This window comes from Cataglyphis hispanica, chromosome 23 (genome assembly GCF_021464435.1).
Source record: "Cataglyphis hispanica isolate Lineage 1 chromosome 23, ULB_Chis1_1.0, whole genome shotgun sequence".
NCBI lineage: Eukaryota > Metazoa > Arthropoda > Insecta > Hymenoptera > Formicidae > Cataglyphis > Cataglyphis hispanica.
The window spans coordinates 1,293,754-1,300,728 of NC_065976.1; the positions used below are offsets into that span (position 1 = coordinate 1,293,754).

At 31.3% G+C, this 6,975-nt stretch overlaps 1 non-coding gene across 1 annotated transcript; it reads left to right on the forward strand.

The window, feature by feature from the left end:
• The first annotated feature begins 2,880 nt into the window (after positions 1–2,880).
• Trnav-cac (transfer RNA valine (anticodon CAC)) lies at positions 2,881–2,953 on the forward strand. The gene has a single exon. It is a non-coding gene; the product is annotated as a tRNA-Val (tRNA).
• Positions 2,954–6,975: the final 4,022 nt, after the last annotated feature.

Genomic DNA, 6,975 nt, shown 5'->3' on the forward strand with positions numbered 1-6,975 from the left:
CAATAACGAGGAGATAATGCGCTCGAGCTTGACAAAGAGAAAGTCCATCTGGATCATTGGCCCTTATCGCAATATTTAGCACCAAACATGGCTGTTAGAATTAAAACGAGTTAGTACATTATAAGTATTGCAAAAATTTTTTCAAAAATTGTATACGGATTTTATAATTAATTATATATATTTCAATCGCTGTTGATCGACGTATAGTTTTTCAAATTTTTGTTGAACGAAAGTGCTATGAGAATTTGTCTCCATTACTTCGAAATCTTTTCTACTATCTAAATCGTTTTTTTTTAATATCTCCGAGTAATAAGAATTTTTACTACTTTTATTTTACTCGTTTTTTTAATTTGTTAAAAAGCATCATTTGACCAACGATGTTTGGTAAGAAGTACCACGCACGGTTATTCGGTAATAAAAATAATTTAGCGATAAATGAGGGGGTAAAACGATGGTCAGGAAAGAGAGAAAGAATAACGTAAGATATTTTTATTGGACGTCTGCAGTCTGGATGCACGGCCGGCCGTTCACCCGATGCACTCGTCGCTTCACGCCAATCCATACGCGTGATCCTTGCTCTCGATTATACTTTTCCTCTCCTTCCTCTTCTTTCATTCTCTGTGCTGTACGGTGTGTTCACGATACAACATTAATAAAGCGCGAGAAATCTGCATTCGCAAATTTTCAAATATCTCTTTGAGAGATTATTGTATAAGATACGAGTCATTTTTTTTTATCGATCTTACGGATCATACTTTTTTCAAGTCGGATTTTTTTTCTGATGAAAACTCCACTGATGATTTTTATATAAAAACTTTAACATCTTATACAATTGTATATATATATATAATAATTTAACTTGATCGATGCTTTTACACAATTTCTTCAAGCAAATTTCTCTTTCTTCGTTCGCACGTCCCTGGAATCGAATAAGATCGGTCGCGTGGGTGCCCCGTTGGAGGGGCGCTGAATGCTGAGGGGGTTGTCCGAGGGGTGGGGTAAGGGACGGTCAACCGATGTGGAACGGACAAACCGACAAACAGGGATGCACCGGCCTTGGGGGGATTTTTGTGTCTACCGTAGTGCGTTAACCCCGGGAGCTCAGAACGAGCATGCAGCGTGCAGCGTGCTAAAGGAATGAGGGCTCCTTCGGTTCTTTGTCTCCCTTTCCCTCCTTCTCTCGCTGAGCTGCGCCGCCCTTTTTTCTATCCTGCTGTTTCTTCTCTCAGTCAAGGTTCGGTTCAGCCATTTTTCGTCAGAAATTTTGTTATCTCCACCCCTTTGCGCCAACTCTCGAAATTTTCTGTCTTGTATTTATATCATGGCCTCCAGACAAAGGCAATATTTATTATATATATTTTCGCTCCCACTTTATACCACAGCATCTTTTCCTTTCCGTGAAAAATGTATCATCAATTAAATTACAAATAAATCAAAATAATTAGCAATATTTAATCAAATTTTCTTTGTTTAAGAATTGAACTGATTATATAATTTCAATTACAATGCAGTAATAATAATCATCAAGTTTTTATTTTTTTGGATCGTTAGAGTATTCGAGAGTTAAGATGTCTGTCTGATTAAAAACATCGATTTTTTTTTTACCCGAGTTTTCTATTCGACAAAATGGTTTATTGTAATTGATTATTATCCAGCCTACCATAAATTCGAAATAGATCGAGTTATTCGCCGAAACAATCTTGTTTCCTTCATCGACAAAACCTTGATCTGTTCCTCGTTCCCTATCGCGTGACGTCCAATTATAATTCGGTATTTCTGGGGAACGTGGGGAGCGAAGGGAGATACGTCTATTGACTTATCTGTCGTATCCGACGAGCAATTAATTCAATGACAATCGTCGAGCTTCTCATACTAATCAAAATTGACCTTTCGATTCAGTGAGAAAGAGACTTTTTGGCACGATTAAGGCTATCATATTGTGACCAATTGATAAACTGATTTTTTTTTTATATTATGTCGTTCGAATAAGAAATTTATTCATATTAAAATTTGATAGAATAGAAGATTCAAGTAGAATTGTATACAACTTCATTGTTTTTAAAAGACGAGATGAATGAAGATGAATTAATTCAGAAATCGATAATCTTATTGTAATCTTATTGTAAATAGATTAATTATATCATTATTTATCATTTATCAATCATCGTCATTTATCATACATTGTAATCGATATCTATTTTTTTTTGTTATGACCATAGAATATAAAAAAAAATAATAAGATATCAATATAATAATGATAAATATCAAATAATGATTTAATTAAATTCATTCGTAGATTTAATTAATTAAATTTATTCGCGAGCATTATCGATCTCTCCGGGCTGATTCATTCTCATTCATCTCGTCGTCTCTTGAAACACACAAAGACTGGGCAAACTCTGATCGCGTTGACTTGACGAAAGAAAAATAAAGATGCGTGTGCGAGAATGGGATGGCACGACCTCGAAGGGCGCGGTCGAGTTCACACTAGACTGAAGCTGCCCTTGTGCCTAAGTGGCCTTGAGACGGCTCGACCTGCTCTACCCCGGCGATCCGCCATTCTCATACCATCATATGAGATTTCTCGTGTGCACACAAAGATCAGCGTTTCCTAAATCCACATTTTAGCTGCGTCTTTGTGCGAGAATTCATCGACAAAATCTCATGTTTACTGCCAATAAATAACAAAAGTCTCGTATTTCCAAGTAGATTTTGACAGAAGCTTTTTATTTGACACTTGAGTACTAGAATAAAATTTATAAATATTGAATATTTTTTTAAATTTTCAAGGAAAACAGAACATAATGTTTTATGAAATTTTGACTAAGAACTGTGTTTGTCTCAATATTCAAGCGCTCAAAACAGAGTCAGAGGTATATCGTTTCCGTAGTGTAGTGGTTATCACGTGTGCTTCACACGCACAAGGTCCCCGGTTCGATCCCGGGCGGAAACAATCTTTTTGATATTCTAAACTTTTGCAAATGTGCACACATGTTTATACATATATATAAAATTTTAGGTCACAAAAAGTTTTTCGGCAAAGATGACTGTACTATGAAGATGTTGAAAATTATAATAATTTAAAAACATGAATGCAATGATATTCTTTTACATCTTTCATGTAACAAGTTGGCAATAAAATGCATAACAGCGCATTCTTATTATTGTCTCATTTGCATAATTAATTTTCGCATATATTCCTATGTGAATGATACTTATCGATCGTAGCAAAAATTCTCTAATTAATCTTTAAAGATGATATGACTGTTGATCTAGTCACAATTTATATAGCTATATTTAAGAGAAAGCATCTTAAATAAGTAAAATGCTGAACTCGTTGCTGAATTACATTTATCGTTGGTGATATCGCAACTTTTACTTTTACTAGAGAGAAAGTAACACGCTCGCTGCATCTTTCGCAGCTCGGTTCTTTAGCTTTTATTGGAACTTGATTCTATTTACACATTATTATACATGATTATTTATATATAAAAAAATAATTTTAGTTATATTAAAAAACTTACAAAATAAAAAAGATAAGCAAATATTTTAAATATATTAATTAAATAATTAGATAATTTTAATTATGTTATTATTAAATTTTAAGAATTTTAATGATTTTAAATAATTTATTAATTATGATTGGAGTTGCGTAAAATATTTCAACCTTTTAGCATTCGTAAAGATTCGTGTTCGGCTATACATATCTGCCAGAGCACACGGTTTTGCCCTTTTCTCATTTTTAAATTGGCATATTTGCAGCAGTCACGATCGCGAGAAATTTTCAACTCTATCTGATTCATTTCCTGGTTGCAACAACGACGAGGTGGTGCATTGCATCATGCTATCAATTTAGATTCTATTGTTGTATAATATTTACAAAAAATTATATTCTAGTAGTCTTTTTTACGAATGCAATGACAAAAAAATTCCGTTAATCAGTTATTCTTCAATTGACTTAACGATATTTGAATTTTGAAAGTAGAAAAGAAAGAAAGTAAAAATTTGAGAAATAAAACTAGTGTACATAAAATAAAAATTTGCTATACAGATGATTTTATATTTGTGAAAAGAAAGCGCACGACTTTATAATATATCTCAGAATTATAGTATTTATTACAGAATTTTCTTTTTTTTTTTTTTGTTCTCTTTCTTTCTCTTGATTTAAGTTCCCTATTTCGATAGAGCTTGAATGATCAAGATATGAATGATCGATTGACCGAACAGTCAAAGAGAAAAGAAGCAGCTCGTGAAACCTTTGATAATGTTTTCATCTTTTGTAAATTTCGACGTCAAGGATGTTTGCAATCGGCGCAGAAATATCTCGGAAAGTGCACTCTTTGCACAACTTATAGTTTGTACGATTGCATCAACATCAATAAGTTTCGTAAACTAAGAAGTTTGCTTCTTTTTCTTTACATGTAATTATTTTACAGGGAACCGCGCTTTTATTTTGTATGATAAATATAACATATAAACGTTCACGTGTTTGTTGCGCTAATAAAAATATAGCAATTTAATTCTATATATCTGTATGATACATATATATATAATACCAATAAAAATCTAACTCTTATATAAAGTTTTGATATTAATTTAAATAATTATATGAATCTGCAATGCCATATTTCATATTAAATATTTTAATATATATATAAACATCGATCCTTTTTATATATAAAAATATTTATTATTAAAAATATTTTATTAAAATATCTTAAGTATATTTTAAAATGAAAGAAATCTCTAAAGTATTTTCTATATATATTATATTACACAATGATGGATCGTCATTATGGAAATAAATAAACAGTTACTTTCATAAATAGCAAATAATAAATTAAATAAAAAATTATAATTTGCTTACTTGACGATTGTCCTGCTGCTGCTGCTTCATGTCTTTCCGGGCTCTTCTTCTCTTTCTTCATTTTATGCTGCTCATTCACTCGCGATAATTACCGATAACTGACGCGTCTACAAATAGAATGCGATCATCGCGCGGAATTTCACATGGCACTTCCAATATTAATCATACGCACATTTTATTATATTATGTAAAAACTCATACGAAACTAACTATTTAAACTAACTTGAAAATCGGACGAGTAGGTTCATGATCTTACTCGCTGCAGCTATGCTACTTTAATTATTGACAAATAATACACGTTTCAGAGCTGTTTTACTACCAGCTGTGTTATATAACATAAGAATAAATACATAATTTGAAGAAAGTATAGCTTTTATAATCTCGAAATATTAGAAAACGTGAAAACGCGATCATTTTCTACAAACAACTAAAAATAGTCATGTGATATATTTTACTCGTCATTTTTGGACTAAGAACTCGAAATAATGTACGAATCGCAAAATTGAGCGATTGATAAAAAAATAAAAAAATTTTTTAAGTAATAAAAATAAAAATAATAAAAAACTTGATATCTACAATATTCTGATATCGAATTAGCGAATTAATATCTATTTAAAACAACATTCGAAAATATATTAGCAAAAATTTTAGTATTATAAAAATATATTTTAGATTTAATGCATAAATTCGAAGCATAGATATTATTAATAAACGGTACATCATAACTTTTCATCAAATTAAATCAAATAGTTGTTGCCGTAATACTTTTGCGTGTCGTTTGCCATTGGAATTAATTAATTACGAGGACTGCTAATTACTAATTCTAATAATTGCAGGAAATGATTGCGTTTCTAAAGATTAATGCGATGATATATATGGAGCGAATCGTACCACTACCATCTGCGATTATATTACGACCCTTGAGTGTCGTCGTGGGAATGACAACAAAACGGTCGTACCACTCAATAATAACACGTTATAACAAGCTCCAACCAAAACAAAAAAAACTATGTTATTTTGTTGTATCAAAATAAGAATCGGTGAGGTGTCATCTTTTATAGATATTTATCTATATATGTATTACATTAATACGATCATAAAATCAGGCGCTTAAAGTAATAAAAAAATGTGAGATACATCAATCGGTTATTAATAATATTTTATATTTTAATTAATTTAAAATTTAATGAATATAGAAAATTTTGCGCGAATTTATTTTGTAGTTTGTTAAATATTTTATAGTGACAATGAAATACAACCTTCATCACGTAAGCTACGTTGCATTTGATGATCGCAATGCTCACAAGCATTATTTGTCTTTAGTTAATTTTTGGTGAACAATAAAAATGAGAATTCTACGAGCATTGTGATTGCCGAGTGGAATGTAATCATAGTGTTTAGCGTTTGTTTTTGTAAGGTATAGCGCGCTATTGTTTACATACCGTGGCCTTGTTGGCATTCGTACGGCGACACTCGAGCGGGCAGGCAGCGGCGTGAGTCGCTCTGCGTATATCTTCGTATTATCTCTTAAAACGCAATTATTTCTTCCAATTATTGGAATTAGTAGTTATCAATCCGCGCAATTAATTAATTTCTATGATAAACGACATACGAAAGTACGACGATGGGGCCGTTTAATGAAAAATTATAATATATTGACTGTTTATTAATAATATATATATTAATGATATACGTATATTTTACGGGATTTATGCATTAAAGAAACAATATACTTACAATACTGATTTTTTAATGATTGTTTAATGAATTGAAAAATGACGACTAAAATGTACTTAATAGGTGAAAAATTCAAAACGCGAAGCTAAATATATTTGACTTTAATATTATTAAAAGATCCATTGTGAAAAAATATTATTTATTGTTTATAAAGATCGCAATATACGCAAAAAATATTCTTTGATTAATAAATATTTGTTTCACCGCTGTCCGGATATCTACGAGTAAATCGCGGGAGTTGATTAATCGCGCGGGCTGATAATCTCTAATTGTGTTGTGTTTGTAGAAAATAATTGCGTTTGGCGTCTCCTAGCATTTCGAGAAAGTCACTGCGAATAATTCGACGGATAATAAGATAATATTTTCTTTGA